Raw genomic sequence first — 17499 nt, forward strand, 5'->3', positions numbered from 1 at the left:
TCCCTTCTGCCTTCCTCGTTCTGATTGCAGTTGTATCTTTCCATTATTCCAGGTTTTAGCACAGCAGGTTGTGATGAGTTTCCTAGGCAACCTAAGTGGTTAAAATGAAGGTGATGATAACACTGGCCAGTGATATTTCTCTTTTCTGCATACACAAACTCTGGTAAGATTCCCAAATTTCTCAGTTTGAAGTCTTCAGTATATCAGTGATGCTCAGAATGTCATGGTGTGATGTTGAGTACCATCCTCCCAAGTCTCCTTGCAGAGCTTGATGAGTGATTCCTAAGGTCCCTTCTGCACTGTTCTCTGATGCCTAGCAAGGGGCAAGGGAGGGGACTTGTGGTCATGTCCAATTTTGTATCCGTTAGATGATAATTTTCAATGTGCTGTGTCAAAGATGCTGCAGCAGATGCTCAAAAGCCTTGCTGCATCTTCTACCAAAGTGGGGATACTCTGTCCTCTGGCTGTGAACATCCTCTGACATTTTTATCTGGCCTGGAGGGAGCAGCAATGGACTCTTGTTGGCATGAAATTGGGCAGCTGGACTGCTGAGTGAGGGTTCTCTACTTAACATTTCCTTGACCTTGAACCAAGTTTATTGATTCACAAAATACCCCCTCCCGGTCTTGATTCCATGCATGCATACATAGACCTCTGGCGTTCCACCACTAAAGCCTTGCAGAATTAGCCAGCCGTTCTAAATCCTAGGCTGATGACAGCTTAGGTTCAAGCTGGAACCCCTTCTGCTCATCTAAGGAAATGATTCAGAATCATGTATTAAGTTTGAATCATCCTAGTAGGCTTAGGGCCATCTGCTCCTACTTGTAAGGAAAAAGACAAATTGTGGTTTTAGGCATATGGCTTTTGCTGCTAAACCTAAGAGTCTTCTCTTAATGATGAAAATGATATTGTTTAAAACTAAGAAATTATTATAGCATGTGACTTAAAATACAATGGAACACTACATATGTATTGATGCTTGACCTGTTTCACTTAGTATGAAATATGGAGAAATCATAGCAAAAGTGAAAAAAAATCATTTATTGGCCCATCATCTTTTTCCAATGGGGGGTGGCAAGAAGTTGTCAGAGAGAATGCCTGGGTGATCATTCCTCTTTTACAAAATAGTGAGTAATGTGGTTTTTGTCTTGTCCTTCATTTCAAAGGGATGAAGCTATTGGGTGACCTCAGTCTTTCTAAGTCTGTAGGACTGTCTACAGATGCCACTCAGTATGGCTTTTCCAGTTTGAATTGATTTAAGCCCTTGGAAACATATATAAGTTACTTTTAGGGAATAACATCTTGATGATGTTAAAGAATCTCACAATAGTAGTTAGACCTAGCAAGGTAAATATCAGCTGTAACCTTTGGAAGCATGTTCTTTTTTTTTTCTAATTAAATTTGTTTACTTTCTTACATCATTGTTCATTTCTGCACAATATTTGATATCTCTCCTCAGGTGTACTCCAGTTTCTCACCATTATAGCACCGGTGAACCATCACCAACCACACACTTCTAATTCATCCTCTGTTGAGGACTTCCAGTCAGTTATCCAATACCTTCTTAATACATATTTCAAAGCCGTATGACAGTAACATATCTCCCCATGTCTCACAGGCATTACAATTTAGAGGAAGATTTCCAACTTTTGAAACATAAGTCATTGATTCCTATTCCCTTTTTAGTGAAGATGGCTTCTGGCTTCGAATGTCAAGTGGAATGGGTTATAAAGTATATAAGTTCTGAGATCAAAATTTGGCTTCACTGTTTTCTAGTTATGTGACCATGAGCAAGTCACTCAACCTCTTTGAATCCCTACTTTTGCAACTCTAAGGTAGGGATCTACTGGACATTTCAGCAAGAAGTTAAATGAATGAAATGAATTGATAGATGTGAACATGGGTGGCAGACACTATGTGTCAAACAAGTTGTGCTTGACCTGTGTGTAATATTTAGATATACACTAAATCCAGGTCACTATATCATATTGATCTTGCTGCTTATGAAGCTGGTGACATCAGCAAGGCAAGAGTTCGTTAGAATAAAGGAAGTCTTTAGAAATCTAGTTAGAACATGAAGACTGGACTGATATCCAGGAAATGAAATTATTCTGCAACCTAAGATTAGTTCAGTGAAAAAGATTAATGAGTCACATTATACAATCTGCTCTGGCTAATGACAAATGAAAATGTTCTAGTTTTTAGCTAGAGTTGATTTAATAATATTTGTGCAATAACAGCATTAAATTCAAAGTCTGTTCTAGTGAATTGGAATTTACCCAGAGCTTTTCTCTCACAGGAAAGGTCATCCTCAGAAACTGACATAGAGGACTTTGGAGTCAACCACTTTTATGTTACCATTTCAGAACTGTCAAGAATTCTTCTCAGTTCTCAAACAAACAGCTCTTTTCTCCTTATGATGCAACTATGAGGTGATTGAAGCACGCATCTACCTATTTCCAATAAGGGTTATTTGGAAGAATCATAGATTAAGCCAGAATGAGGCATTGATATGTTAACTGACATTAATTTAGCTGATTATCTCTAGCAGCGAGTAGAGTTCTCAGGCGAGCTGTGTTTGGGAAGAACAAGTGAGAGTTCAAGACACTTGAAGAAGTGGGCAATATAAAGGGCCAGAGGCAGAGTAGCTACTGGTTTTTATTGCCCTAAGCTGACAGGATACATCACTAATGTTTGTTAGAATATAAGTCAATTATGTCTTGTTCTGACATTACTGTTTTCATATTTCTGTCATTCTCATGAGGTTACAAAACATGCAAAGGGAGGGGCCTCACTTTAATAACTCTGAATTTCCATCAGTGTGCTGGAAAGTCTAGTAAATATTCAACAAGTGCCCACTGAATAAGTTAGTGGAAGCAAAGGGGATATGCAGAAGAAATGAAGAGACTTTGAAGAAAGTCTGTTTTTTTCCCCCTTTGAGGATTAAACTTCATATTTCTGCACCCAGTAATGTTTGATAAAGTTTGTTACATTTTCTGGCCAGCTTGGGGTCTCTCTACCTCTGCTTTTTCATCTTTATGACCTTCCTCTACAAAACATATGACTAGGCACACTCCTGACTGAGCTCCTGGTGTCCAGCTCATGGCTCTCAAAGCAACTGGGAAGAATGTCCTCCAATATCACAAATGTGGGAAATAATAAAGGATCGCTGTGTTTTCACAATGCTCTTTCATTTCAAATTATAATTAAAAATAATTAATTCACTAATAAAAGCAAACAAATACTGAACACCAACATTATGCCAAGACTGGAAACAGTGTTCCATAAGATAGATACTGCAGGGGACTACAGTTAGAGCTTCAGTGAATTGGATTCTGTTGTCAAGAATCATTTTTAAAATTTGATTTGGAGGCCGTCCCTGGTGGCGCAGCGATCCTTGATTATTTCCCACTTTTGTGATATTGGAGGACATTCTTCCCAGTTGCTCTGAGAGCCATGAGCTGGACACCAGGAGCTCAGTCAGGAGTGTGCCTAGTCATATGTTTTGTAGGGGAAGGTCATAAAGATGAAAAAGCAGAGAAATGCTGTGCATTTCATTAATGCACAGCACTGAGAATCTAAAGCCGCTTCCGCATGAGTTCGATTCCCACCTGCCCTGGAGGTGACCACATGGCGTGGCAGACCTCTCCTGACCCACCCGCTGCTCCCCTCAGCAGTGTACTTCGTCGATCTGCCTGTTCTGCTCCCCACTCTGTCTCTGGTGAAGCCTGTTACCGCCCCTGAGCCTCTGGCCTGTACCCCAGTTCTGTATGCACAAATAAATAAATCTTTAAAAAAAATTTGATTTGGAATATTGGTATGATTTTCTGTTACAGAAAATTCATTTCAGTATTTATTTATTTATTTTTAAATTAAATTTACAATGGTGTACACCTTTGTGTGTGTGGCACACAAAGGTCACACCCTCCAGGTGTATGTCACCAGCCCACCTCCACCCCTGGGCAGTCCTCCACTATGGCCCATTGGGCTCCTTTCCTCTCCACTTGCCCTCCCCTCTAGCAGTCTCCCCTCTAGTAGTCTCAGTTCTTTAAATCAGATTTCCAGGGTTTGTCATTGGTTTGGTTTGGTTTGACATTTTGTTATGTTTGTCTATACTGCACATTTAAGTGAAAACATCCATGTTTATCTTTATTCTTCTGACTTGTTTGATTTAGCATAATCTGTTTCTTTCATTGTAATGGATTGTGTTGATTCTGTCTCTTTTTTCCTATGGGAGAACAATATATTCCATTTTTCTTCTAATTGAACTTCTATTTTGTGGTCATTGTAGATTCACATACAGATGTGAGAAACACTGCAGAGGTTCCTTGTACCTTTTTTTCAGCTTTCCTAGGAGTAACATCTTGCAAAGCTATGACATCTGCAGATAGTTGTCATCAATACAGTCAAACACAAAGATGTTCATCACCACTAGGCTCCTTTGATAGTCATGCACTTCCCTCCTGTTCACCCTTTGTCCCTGGCAGCCCGAATCTGCTCTTCATTTCCATTGTTTTGTCATTACAAGAATGGCACTGAAATGGAATCATATAGTCTATAACTTTTTAGATTACACATTTTCACTCAAAATAATTCTCTAAGATTCCTCCAGGTTGCTGTGTGTACTAATAAATTATCCCCCGTTTTTGCTGTGGTGTGGGTGTATTATAATTTGTTTCACCATTCACCTATTTCCATCTTGGCTGTTATCAGTAAATCTACTATAAACATTTGTGTACAGGTTTTGGTGTGAACATAAACCTTCATGGGGGGGGTAAGTAAAACTTGGGAAAGTGATTGTGTGGTTCAATGGTAGGTGCATGTTTGAATTTTTAAAAGGAACTACCAAATCATTTCCCTAATGACTGTACCATTATGCATTCCCACTGGAAATGTCTGCGTGATCCAGTTTCTCATCTGTCTTAGCTTTGCTGTTGTCATTTTTAATTTTAGCCATTCTGATATGTGCGTAGGGGTGTCTAATTATGGTTTTAATCTGCGTTTCTCTAGTGGCTAATGAGGCTGAACATCTTTTCATGTGCTTATTTGTAATTTTAATATATTTTTCACTGAAATATCTCTTCATGGCTTTTACCCATATTCTAATTTGGATTTAAACATTTTCTTTTTATTGTTGATTCTTGAGAGTTCTTTATGTAGTCTTGGTACTACTCCTTTGTTGAATATATGGTTTACAAATATTTTTTCCAGTAAGTTGTCTTTTTATCCTCTTAGTGGAGTCTTTTTAAAAAAAAAAAAAATATATATATATATATAATAGCTTATTTTTACATCGTTTTGTGCATTTTTCCATCTCAGTCATAATCCCTGACCAAATCACCCATGTGCCATCACCATAGTGCAGTGCATTTCCCTGTTTTTATTCCTATTTTTGATCCTATTTCCCACTCCGCCCCCCTAAAAGCTGTTCATTATTATTATTTTCTCATCTGATCTGTTATGCTCCTGATCTGAGTGAAACTATTAGTATTTTTCCTTTCCTTTCTGGCTTATTTCACTAAACATGATCTTTTCCAGCTCCATCCATCCATGTTGCTGCAAAAGGCATGTATTCATTTTTTTGGTTGCTGAGTAATATTCCATTGTGTATATGTACCACATCTTTTTAATAGTCATCCTTAGTGAAGTCTTTTAGAGAGAAAATGTTTTTAATGTTCATGAGCCAAATTTATCAAATGGTTTCAGATTTCTCTTATAGATTGTGTTTTTGAGGTTCAGTCTAAGAACATTTTGCTGAGCTCCTAAAGAATTTCTTCTGTTTTTTCTAAGAAGTTTTAAGTTTCCTCACTCGAGTCTACATTTATGTTTGTGATATTGATTTAGTAATATATAAACTATATTTTATAGATTGTGAAAGGTTATTTCATTTGTTTGTTTGGTTCTTGTCTGTGGACATTCAACTGCTGAAAATATTATCTTTTCTCCACTGCATCTTTGTGAAAAATCAACTGGACATATTTGCTCTGAGTATTACACTCAGTAATATTAAAATGTTATTTTACAAGGTCAAATGAAATCATACCTTCCCTAACTAAGATACTTAATGAAAGTGGCTACACTAAATAACAGATTTTTCAATATAGATAAACCAATCTTATATTAAAAGAAGACTTTATAGCTACAGAGGAGAAGTCAATGCTTGGCTCTAAAGCCTCAAAGTACAGGCTCACTCTTTCATTAAGGACTAACGCAGCTGGTCAGTCTAAGTTGAGGCCCATGTTTCTTATCATTCTGGAAATTATAGGGCCCTTTAATTGAATTATACTAAATTTTCTCTGTCTATGTTCTTGTAAGTGGAACAACTAAGTCTAGATGACAGCCTATCTGTTTGCACTATGACTTAATGAATATTTTTAGCTTACTGTTGAAACTTACTGCTCAGAAAAAAAAGATTCCTTTCAAAATATTACTGCTTGTTGACAAAGCACCAAGAACTCTGATAGAGGGTATACAGGAAACCTACACTGCTTTCATGAGTCAGCATCCATTCTCTGGCCATGGTCATGGGGTCACTTTGACCTTCAAATCTTTTCATTTAGGAAATTCAGTTCATAAGGTTATAAGTACCATCAATAGTGATTCCTGGCAGGGTGGTGGTGGTGGGGGAGTGTGATGACACTTGTCTCTCTTTATGTTCCTTTGTGCTCCTTTGTTTAATACCCAGTTGATTCTCATTCACAATAGTTATGTCTATCATTTCCTGTGAAAACTGAATTAGCAAATACAAAGTCATTGTTCTTGGTGGAAATTTAGGGTTCTATCCCTGTGAACCTCAGGTCATATTTTCTTCAACTGACCTGTACATAACCTGTTTTACATGTTTCTATTCAAGGACAATGTATTAATATATACTGTTGATTCATTAACATTGAACTCATGATCAGCAGCACTATAACTTATACCTGAAGGAAGCTTATTTAACCCACATAGTTTTCTCATAAGGCACATCACAGGCTTCTTGCACTTAGGAACACTAGACAAGCTTTAGCATTATAATTGTAATCATGAGCAAGTGATACAACAATTGAAAAAAAAAGTCATAGTAAGTGGACTATAAAACTATACTTGTTTGTTTACACTATGAAAACTGAAACAAGAGGGGAGAGTGTTGTCTTGTTTGACCTCAGAATGTGTGTACTGGAAAGTCACATTTTTAGTTAGTCTGTCTGTATCTGAAAATTACTGGGAAACTGACAGATATTGAAAGTTATAAATGAATTTTAATGGGTAGCAGATTTGCAAATATAGAATTTGTAAATAATAGACTATAATTGTCTTCTTTTGAAAAAAGTTTTATTTACTTATGCATACAAGGACTGGGGTGGGGAAAAGAACAGGCAGGGTTACTGAAATACACTGCTGAGGGGAGTGGGTGAGACATGAAAGTTCTCCTGCACCATGTTGGTTTGCTATCTAGGGGGAGGGGATCGAGTTCATGCTATAGTAGCTATCGATAGTTTGATAACACTGAGCCCTTGCACCATCAGAGAGGCCCGAGACTATAATTGTCTTAAATGTTCCTCTGCATACATTTATAACCACACTCTGTGGTGTTATGATTTTTGGTAAAGCATCAAACATAATTTGGGGAACTCAAACAGATAAGGAACATATATCGTACTTATCTATATTTTTGCTCACTGTATTCTTTCTTCCCTACTGATGTTCCAAAGTTCCTTCTTTTATCATTTCTTTTATGTTTAAAGGATTTCTTCTCTCCAATCTTCTAGTATAGACCGGTTGGTGACAAATTCTTTTCATTTCTTTAATGTGAAATGTCTTGATTTTTTAATTTTTGAGGAATATTTTTACTAAATATGGAATTCTGAGTTAACAGTTCTTTTCTTTGGCACTTGAAATTTATTCCACCTTCTTCTATATTGTCTGATAAGAAATTTGCAGTCATTCAAATACTTTCCCTCTATTGGTAAAATGTTACTTTTCTTTGGCTGTTTTGAAGATGTTTTATCTTCCTCAGTTAAATTATTTTAATAGTTACAGAAAAGGAAAAAATAGTCAGTACACAGGATTATGCTCAGTGAAATATGTCAGAGGGAAAAAGAAAATATCGGAATGTTTCACTTATAGGAGGAATATAGGGGAAACAAATAAGGCACTAGGAATAAAGAAAATAACAAAACAAAAATAAACAGACAACTATAACTAAGAGACATTCTATGGGGGCTGGAGGTGAGGGATCAAAATGAGGGTGGGAAGAGCACAAGTGACTATGATGATGGTGCATAGATGAGTTGGTGGTGGGAATTCTATGGGGATACACCTGAGGAAAATAAACTTTTCGAAATTTAATTATGATGTATTTTGTAGTAAATTTCTTTGAATTTATTCTGTGTAGAAATGACTCAGCTTCTCAAATTCATCTCCTGTCAAGTTTTGGAAATTGTTAGCCATTATCTCTTCAAAGACTTTTTGAAGACCTACTTTCTTTCTTTTCTGGAATTCAGATAACAAATATTGTATCTTTTCTTGTATTCCTGTAGGCTTCTGAGTCTGTGGTCACTTTTTTGAGTCTCTTGTTATTTCTGAGTCTCTGTTGTTCAGATGAGGTAATTTTTATTATTGTATCTTCCAGTTTATTATTTCTCTGTCTTCTCTCTTCTGCTATTGATTCCATCCATCAAACTTTTTATATGCTATTGTACTTTTCTGCTCCAAAATTTCCTCTTGGTTATTACTTGTTATCTTCTATTTTTTCCTGAAGTTTATGTTGTCTTAAAGTTTTCAGCTTTTTCCATGTTTCAAGATTATTCATATTTGCTCGTTGAAGTATTTTTATCATGACTTTAAAATGTTATTTGTCAGATAATTCCATTATTTCTCCCTTGGTATTGGTAACCATTGATTGCTTTTTGCAATCAGTTTGATATGTCTCTGATTCTTGATATGATGGAAGCTTTTTTATTGAAATGGGATACTTTCATCTTGTTTTAGGAGACTGGATCTTATTTAGATCTTCTGCTTTAATTGGTAGTTTCTCATAGTCTAGTGTCAGGAAGAGGGTAACATCACTGCCAGATGGACACAGCAGCTTGGATTCTTTGTTTGACTGTTGTTGACATCTGAGTGGGGTGGCTCCTTGTTCTATCTGGGCAGGCAAGGGAATTTTTGCTCCCCTTGTGGAGCAACACTGACATTGATTGGAAATAGCCATCTTGCCTCAGGGCCATAATGAAATTTATAACTTTCTACAAGATTTCCTCTGACATCACCCCAGTGTAGTACATTCATATATTTAAAAACAAATCTTACCAGGCCCTCTCTGGTGGCACAACAGGTTAAAGCACAGTACTATGAAGCTATCTGCAGCCACTGCAGCATGAGTTCAATTCCCAGTCAGGGAACTGACACACATGGTGCAGCAGATCTCTTCTGACCCACCCGCTGCTCCCCTTGGCAGTGTATTTCAGTTAGTCTGCGCGTTCAGCTCCCCACTCTGTCTCTGGTGAATCTCTCACCCCTGCACCTCTAGCCTGTACCCCACTTCTCGTATTCATAAATAATTAAAAAAAAATCTTCCCTATATCTAGGAATTGAGATAACTAAATTTCTTTGATGAAATTTTTAGTTTCCCATTTTTATCATCTTCCTGCTGATTAATTACTTTGTTTACAGCTAGTCTCTTCACTGTCTGGAGCTGGCAACTGCCCAGATGATTTTTCTTCTTCCATGATGAATTTTCCTATGTGCAGCAAGCATTTTCTCCTAGTATTTTTCTGTTTCTTTCTTTTTTAAATGTGTCTTGTTTCTCATTACTTATTTCTTTTTGAATCTTGGTTTGTATTGTATCTTTTTTAAAAATAATATTTTGCTGTAGATACAACAACCCGAAGGGAGGTTAAGTTAAATTCTGAAAATGCAAGTCAGTGCATCTTCAGCTGACATTTTCTCCCTCTGGGTGGGGGTGGGGTGGGGGGGGTAGTCATCTCAAGTTGACTGTTCAATAGGAGGGACTAGCTGAGAGCTGATTCTGATTTTGAAGACTAAATCCTATTTCCTCTAAGGAAAGGAAATAGTGCACAACTATTTTAGATTATATTTCCCTGTCTCAGCCATTTGGATGGTGTAGTGGCAATCAAAAGCTATAAATAGATAAACATTGCTAGAAGCATTTTGAAGAACCACCAGAAAATGGCTGGCCTTGTTCATATCTTAGAAACTAGCATGTTAGCAACTGATACCATTATCTCTAATTTTACTTATGCAAATATTGTTCTCAGAAATTGTCACCCTTTGTCAATCTCTGAGATTCTCAGAGGCATTTTTTAATTAAGTTTCCTCTTCTATCCCTCCCACTTTATATACTCTAGGGTTTCTGAATGGCCAAATAGGATGTTAGTGATTGATTAGAGAGTTTTGCTAATGATTTTGATTAGCTTTATTTGTTTTTCATATAATTATTTTTTCTTGGTAATTATAAGTCAGCCTCCAAATTCATATTTGATATAATGTTGGAGAAAGATTACCCTAGTTGAATTTGGACATATTTATAATTTCCAAGTAATTATAGAACAATTTTTCCCAAACCTATAGTAGTTCTATTTTCTGGGAGAATGTTTTGTTTTGTTTTAAAATAGCTTTACTTATGAAAGATGACTGGTAACACAAATTGATTGTTTTAAAAAATGTTTCCTGACAAAACATTTGATGGATAAAATTGATATTAATCTAGGATGCAGTAACCTTTTCCTTTGCAAGTCATTTGAATGAGTTGGCCTTTTGAATCCATTTCTTAGATTAATCTATTTTAAGGATCCCAACTATGCCATATTTGGTATCTGGAAAAGAAAGACAATAGGTGCCTCTGTTCACCTGTGTTCATGGAGCCCAATAAAACATTATATTTATGGACTATAACATTCATCTGCTGCTTGGGCAGGTCTCCTTTATCCCCTTCAGGGGAATGAAGTGGTTATCTGGATTTATCTAAATCAGCAACAGAGCTGGAGCTGAGCAAGGCTTTAAATGCTCCGCCACTGGGCACATGGGCATCTCTATGGCTCTCTGAACCCTTGCTGAGAGAGCAGAAGCACCACAGCTCCCAGACCCTGAAGGCTGTGCTAGTGATGAGAACTTCCTTCTCCTACCAGTAAGACCCAGGAGATGAAAATAATCGTTATACTTTGGATGGCGTGCATTCAGTCAGCACCGTCTGCGTTCTCTCTTGGAGGCACTAACGATGACTATGAACTGCTTTCTACAACTACTTTAAGGTCATCCTAATTGGCTAATGTTTTTGTTATAAAGCTGTTGCAAAGAGACTTAACTATATAGCTCATAGCTGCATATTAATACTGCCTTCAAAATGTGATGAAAATAGCATTGGTTTCAAGTTTTACATGATTATTAGTTACAGAATAATTTTAACTAAAGCTCTCAGCATGCACAGTTCCTCCAGAGACCCAGGAGGAACTGGCACAGTGTCTCCCATGCCTGGGCTTTATCGGTCACCTGGCTGTTGTGAATGGCAGCTCATAAGCAGGGGAAATAGCTGTGGCTGGGGGCTTGTCAACGTCAGCACTAATGCTGCTGTCTAAACAATTTAACTCCCCTCAGCTTGGTTTTCCCACAACACTGCTGACTGTGACTGCTGATAAGCTGAATAAGGCTGGAGGTCAACAATCTGAAGAGGACTCTTAATTAATAAAGGATCAACGTGTCTTAATGCACTCTTCCTCTGAATTCAGGGCCAAACAACTAGGTATCAGGGAAAGGAGCTTTCCCTTTCTCTTTACATGAACAAAAACAAATGCAAAAATAAAGTAGCCATGAATTGGGGAGGGAGTAAGGAGGAGCTGCTGAAGTGCTTACCTTTTATTCTAATTCCAAACGTGAAACTTGAAATATTGAATAAAGAAGAGGCTCTTAATTACTCTCCAGACTAAAGCTGCAGTTTATTTGAGTCTTTTTTGCCGATGCGATCTACACTTAATCAATTGGACCTCGACTCTGCCCGGGCCATGGAGCACTTGGATCTAGCCACAGAGCCTCACTAGAGCTCTGTATGTCCGCCATGAATTAGCGCTTCTCTTTTCCTAAATTAAGATCCCCAACATATAATTATCTATCCCACACTTGAACCTATCTCCAAAGTAAATGTTTCTGCATGGCTGATGGCTGATTCACAGAACAAAAACAGTCCTCCTCTCTGCCTGCTCCCTGTCAGAAGGGCTGAGCTGTTGAAAGCCTGTACATTTAGTGATTAGGCAAAGGAAAAGTAGCCTTTTCTTTTCTTTTGCAATTTGAGATCAAGGTATCAAAATTGGTTAATAGCCATGAAGTTGAATGTAATCGAAAATTAGAAAACAACTTAATCAAAATAGTGTACATTATTATCAAAGCAGAATCTTCATAAAATTAGCAATGAGTGGGTTACCTCCAAATGCATATTCCTTATGGGATGAGGAGACTATCTCAAAAACTTGACTACAGTGAGTAATCAGAGGGGTCCGTTCCAGATTTTTGCAAGTCCTGTGCCAAGTCTTGGTCTCTGGGAGTCTACATGAAGATCCTGCGTGCCTGGCAGCTTCCATATTTAGCAGCTAAGATGTTCCACACCAACAGCAGAGTGGACAAAGAATAAACACTATGCTCTGAAACATAAATACAACAAAATGGCAAATAAACACAGAAGAAAGGGAGCAAACTAATTAAGAAGCAAAGAAATAAGCATATTAAAATAATCTATTCTTCCGTATCAAGTTGACAAAGACCTAAGAAACCCTAATGCCCAGTACGGGTGAAGGCTGGGATACTAACTAAAGCTCCCAACATGACACATCCTTCTAAGGCCCCAGGAGGGACTGGCACAAGTGTCTCCCAGGAATGTTCTTTACTGTCACCTGGCTGGTAGGCAGTGGCAGCCGACACTGCTAACAGGTATTTGGTCCTGTTACTAGAGTCAGAGAAGTTGATTTTGCTTTTTAGTGCTTCCTTTTACTGATGAAGGGATCTTTGGCTGTCGTTTATTTTGTTTAATACCATTTTCTTCTCTCCTACCTCTAAAAGGAACTGGGAGCTGGGTGTATACTGATCATTTCCAATGCAGGGTGAGGAGTTACTAAAAGAAGTTTTTCCTATCTTCAGAGGGTCCATCCTGTCCCTTCTGAAACCTGAGGCATTCATATACTAGTTAAAAACAAACAAATAAACAGACAAGTAAATAAATGAAGACCAAAAATAAATAAAATACTATTTTCTGTATCTGTTACATGCAGATAATATCAATAACCACCTTACAGATTTTTGAGCAAATTAAGTGAAATAATGTTTGTGAAGTGTTTGATATGTCATCTGACACATGGGAAAAGATCAAGTAAATTTGTAATATAATAATTATAATTGGAAACTGGGATCCTAATATGCTGATGGATGAATGTAAAGTGCCAAAACCTTTAAGGAAAACAATGACATTATGTTAAAACCTTAATGATGTATATGCATTTGATTTAATCATCCCATTGCTAGAACTTTTTCCTAAGGAAGTGGGACACATTGCTGTTTTCAAAGATATCTTTCATGGTATTTATTAAATGACAAAAATGGAAACAATTTAAGGGAATAGTTAAAGTGTTTTGTTCACATGCAGGTGATACTGAATGAAAATAATAGTTATTATCTGTGGGACTACCTGTTATTTGTAATTTTATTTATTTTTAAATTTTATTTATTTATGCATACAGAAGTGGAGTACAGGCCAGAGGTGCAGGGATGGTGAGAGGATTCACCAAAGAGAGTGGGGAGCAGAGTAGGCAGATCGATGAAGTACTCTGCTGAGGGGAGCTGCGGGTGAGACAGGAGAGGTCTGCCGCACCATGTGGATCACCTCCGGGGTCAGGGATCAAGCTTGCAGTGAAGCGGCTGCAGCTAGCTTGCAGTGCTACATCCTAACCCATTGCACCACCAGGAGGGCACTTTATTTGTGATTTTAAATTTGCCCAGAGCCAACCAATAAATAGTCTGAGGAATTCTGCTGCCTGTGTGGGACTTCTGCAGATGGTGCAGAAAGCAGAAGTGGTGCTGTCCTCATGGAGCTTCTAGTCCCTCCATTGGAAAACATGTTGCTTTTAAATGAAGTAACTAATAAAGCAGAAGTGAAAGATGTATCAATTTTCTAGGGCTGTTATAACAAAGTGCCATAGATTAGGGGCTTAAATGACAGAAATTTACGCTCCTGGTCCTGGGAACTAGAAGTTCAAGATTAAGGTGCCAGGAGAATTGGTTTCGTGTGCAAACCTCCTTTCTTGTCTTGCCTTCTCCTTATGTCTTCACTTGAGCTTCCCGTGGTAACTGTCTGAATTTCCTTTTTTTTAAGGACACCAGTCATTTTGGGTCAGTGCCCATGCAAGGGACCTCCTTTAACTTAACCACATCTTTAAAGATTCTATCTCCAACTGTACTTCCATTCTGAGGTAGTGGGGTTTAGGACATCAACACATAATGGCAAGAGATGCAGTTCAGTGCATGACAAAAATCAGCTGATAATATTTCTTGACATTTACTTTGTTGAGTTATGTGATTGACAGTGTCACTTCTTTATCTCTTCATCACTTCAGGGAGAACAGGAATATGCACCACTTTTTGAAAGCCTGTTCACTGGCCCCAGCAGGGAGAGCTGTGGTTCCCAGCATAGGTGAAGGTGATCTTAGGTTGGGGTCCCAAACCACCTCAGTGGCATTCAAGGCGGCCCCTTGCTCTTCCAGTCTATTCCCAAAGGAATAAGGGGTAGTCCAGGGCCCTTACCTCATCCCAGAACTAAGCAATCCAGGTTGGAAGAAGACTTACTGGGGCAGGGTTGCGTCTGCATGTACAGGTAAGGTCATCTGGATTTGCCTCAGGGCTATTTCCATGATGCTCCATGAGAAATGGGGGAAGCACCTGTGCTGGGAACATGTTGACCTAGGAGTTAGAGCCTCTGACTTTCCATCTTACCTCTGGCACTAAGCAGTTGAATAATAAGTTCTCTACTCTGATCTCCTGACTTTCTGTCTTCCAAGTAATAGTTGAGAAATGGCCCTCCCTGGTGACGCAGCGGGTTAAAGCACAGCACCAAGAAGTTAAAGCCACTTCAGCATAAGTTCAATCCCCACCCTGGAGGTGACCCACATGGCACGGCAGACCTCTCCTGGCCCACCTGCTGCTCCCCTCAGCAGTGTACTTCGTCAATCAGCCTGTTCTGTCTCTGGTGAAGCCTCTCACCACCCCTGCACCTCTGGCCTGTACCACAGTGCATGCACAAATAAATCTTTTTTTAAAAAGCTGAAGAAACCACTAAAACCCCACAAGTCTGTCTTGGGTCCCACTCACTCCCTATTCAGTCTTACAGAGCGGCAGGTAAGTACAGATGTGTTTGGCAAAGAGCGGTTCTGTGAAAGCATAACAAAGAAAAAAGCAGTGACCTCATATCTCCTGTAAAAAATTAATGAAGCTGAGAATCAGGAAGTAAAAAAAAAATTACAAAAGGTGGGAAAAGAACAAAAAGAGATGCAATCTTGTTCTCCACTTTCATTCAAAAGTGAGCTTCCACCCCACTACTCAGATCGATGAAAAGCTAATACATTTTGCTTGCTTTCTTAGAGTTCTGAACATAATTGTTACCTGTTTTTATTAACAAAGAAAATATCTTAATTTCATTGTCTTCTCTTCTAGAAATGCTAAGCTATAATGTTCAGGATACCAATTGTCAAGAAACTGATGAAACTTTTCTATGTACATGGGTATGCATAGGTATAGTTCATGTCAACTTTCCTCTTTGACTAGTTTTAACATTTTTCTTCTTCTTTCTTGTTCTCTTTCTCCTGTCCCTCTGTTCTCTCCAGTGTATGATTAGGTTTGTTTCAAAAGGTGTTATGACCTTAGCAGAATTTCATTAGCGTTCTACCTGCATACTTTAATTACAGGAAACTGATGTTTTTGTTCAAGTCACTGGAGAAATGAAAGGTATAATCAAATGCTAAATATGTTTGTATTTTACATTAATTTAACTAGACCCCTTTCTTTAATACAAGAACAGAAACAAGCTATAGACCAACACTCACTCTCAGAAAAATTCATAAGTAGTAGGATTCCAAGACTGTCTCCAATTATCTCATGTCCTTTTGGTTTTAAAGGACAAAGACCTAAATGAGGAGTTGTATCTTTCTGGGAGAAACAGAGCATTAATTGCTGACATTTTTATATGCTACCAAAGAGTGTACATGAGGTTTAATACATATATTTCTACAGGGTTCCTGTATTCACTGTACAGTTTTTGCTTGGATTAGCTATATTAGATCTCTACTACATTAATGTTGATAATCTCATTCATTTTACAAAAATTGAAATTTCAACCATCAGCCTTTCCCTCAAATATGTGGAAACCTAATAAACTGTAATTTACTTGTCAAATCATCTTTTATGGTACATAGCAATTATGAGAATAAGGTTCTTGAGATTTTCTGCTTTTTTATCTACCAATAAGGGAAGACCATCTATTTTCTTTTGATGTAAAGTTCTATTTCTGTGATTTTTAATGAACCTAAAACCTTGTTGGTTTGTGTCTGATTGAAGAACCTATATTTCTAGTGACCTTCATATGTTCACTTTTTTCAAAAGAAGTGTTTTTAAAAACTTTCATTTTTGTGTTCTGTTGATCAGTGTGACTTAGAAATTACTCAGGTTAGTGAACAAATTTCAAAATAACTCTTTCCATGTGCCAAAGAACAAAATGTTACCCAAACTCTTCTTGTGTGCATGAATCTTTGACAATACTTCCTGAACAGCCAAAAAAGCCAGCTGAAATAAATTAACCATTATCGGGCAGAACCTCTTCCTTTATGATCCTAATTCCTGACACACTCTTTTGTGGGTTCTGAGCATTGACCCTGCAACCACTGACATCTGAACCAGAGAGGTGAAGTCTGAGGACTAGAACTGTCCACAGATCAACGAGTGGATAAGAGCCTTCAAACTCCACTCATGATCAATGCACACCATAACCCAAAGGTAATATATTAATTTACAGTGAGAAGTCACCATTCCAGAGACCCAGAAATACTCATAATCCCCATCATTCTCCCTGTGGACAGAAGTACCTGGGGAGCCAAATAATAATTATAAAATTACCACATGAGTATGGAATTTGAAAATAAGAAGTTAATGGCATCTTCAAAAAGAGATGACTGTATCCTTTTTATGAAAGGGATATTCTTCCTAATGGGACCACAGTATTTGAAGTCCATTAGCCAAACCTTCTTTATCCTTGGATATGCTCAGATACACATTCTAGCATTTTCCTTGGTGACTCACTTCGTTCTATACTTCCTCAGTGGTTAGACTTTTATTAATGATTGATATATTCTTTATTTAGACATGTCAATATAGTTATTCATATTATGGTGAAATTAGCCCTACCTGGGAGCCATTCTGTCTCTTTAAAATGATGATTATTCATCTGTCACATATTTATGGAGTAACCTCTGG

Source organism: Condylura cristata, unplaced genomic scaffold (genome assembly GCF_000260355.1).
Source record: "Condylura cristata isolate star-nosed mole 26May11 unplaced genomic scaffold, ConCri1.0 scaffold00030, whole genome shotgun sequence".
NCBI classification, from domain to species: domain Eukaryota; kingdom Metazoa; phylum Chordata; class Mammalia; order Eulipotyphla; family Talpidae; genus Condylura; species Condylura cristata.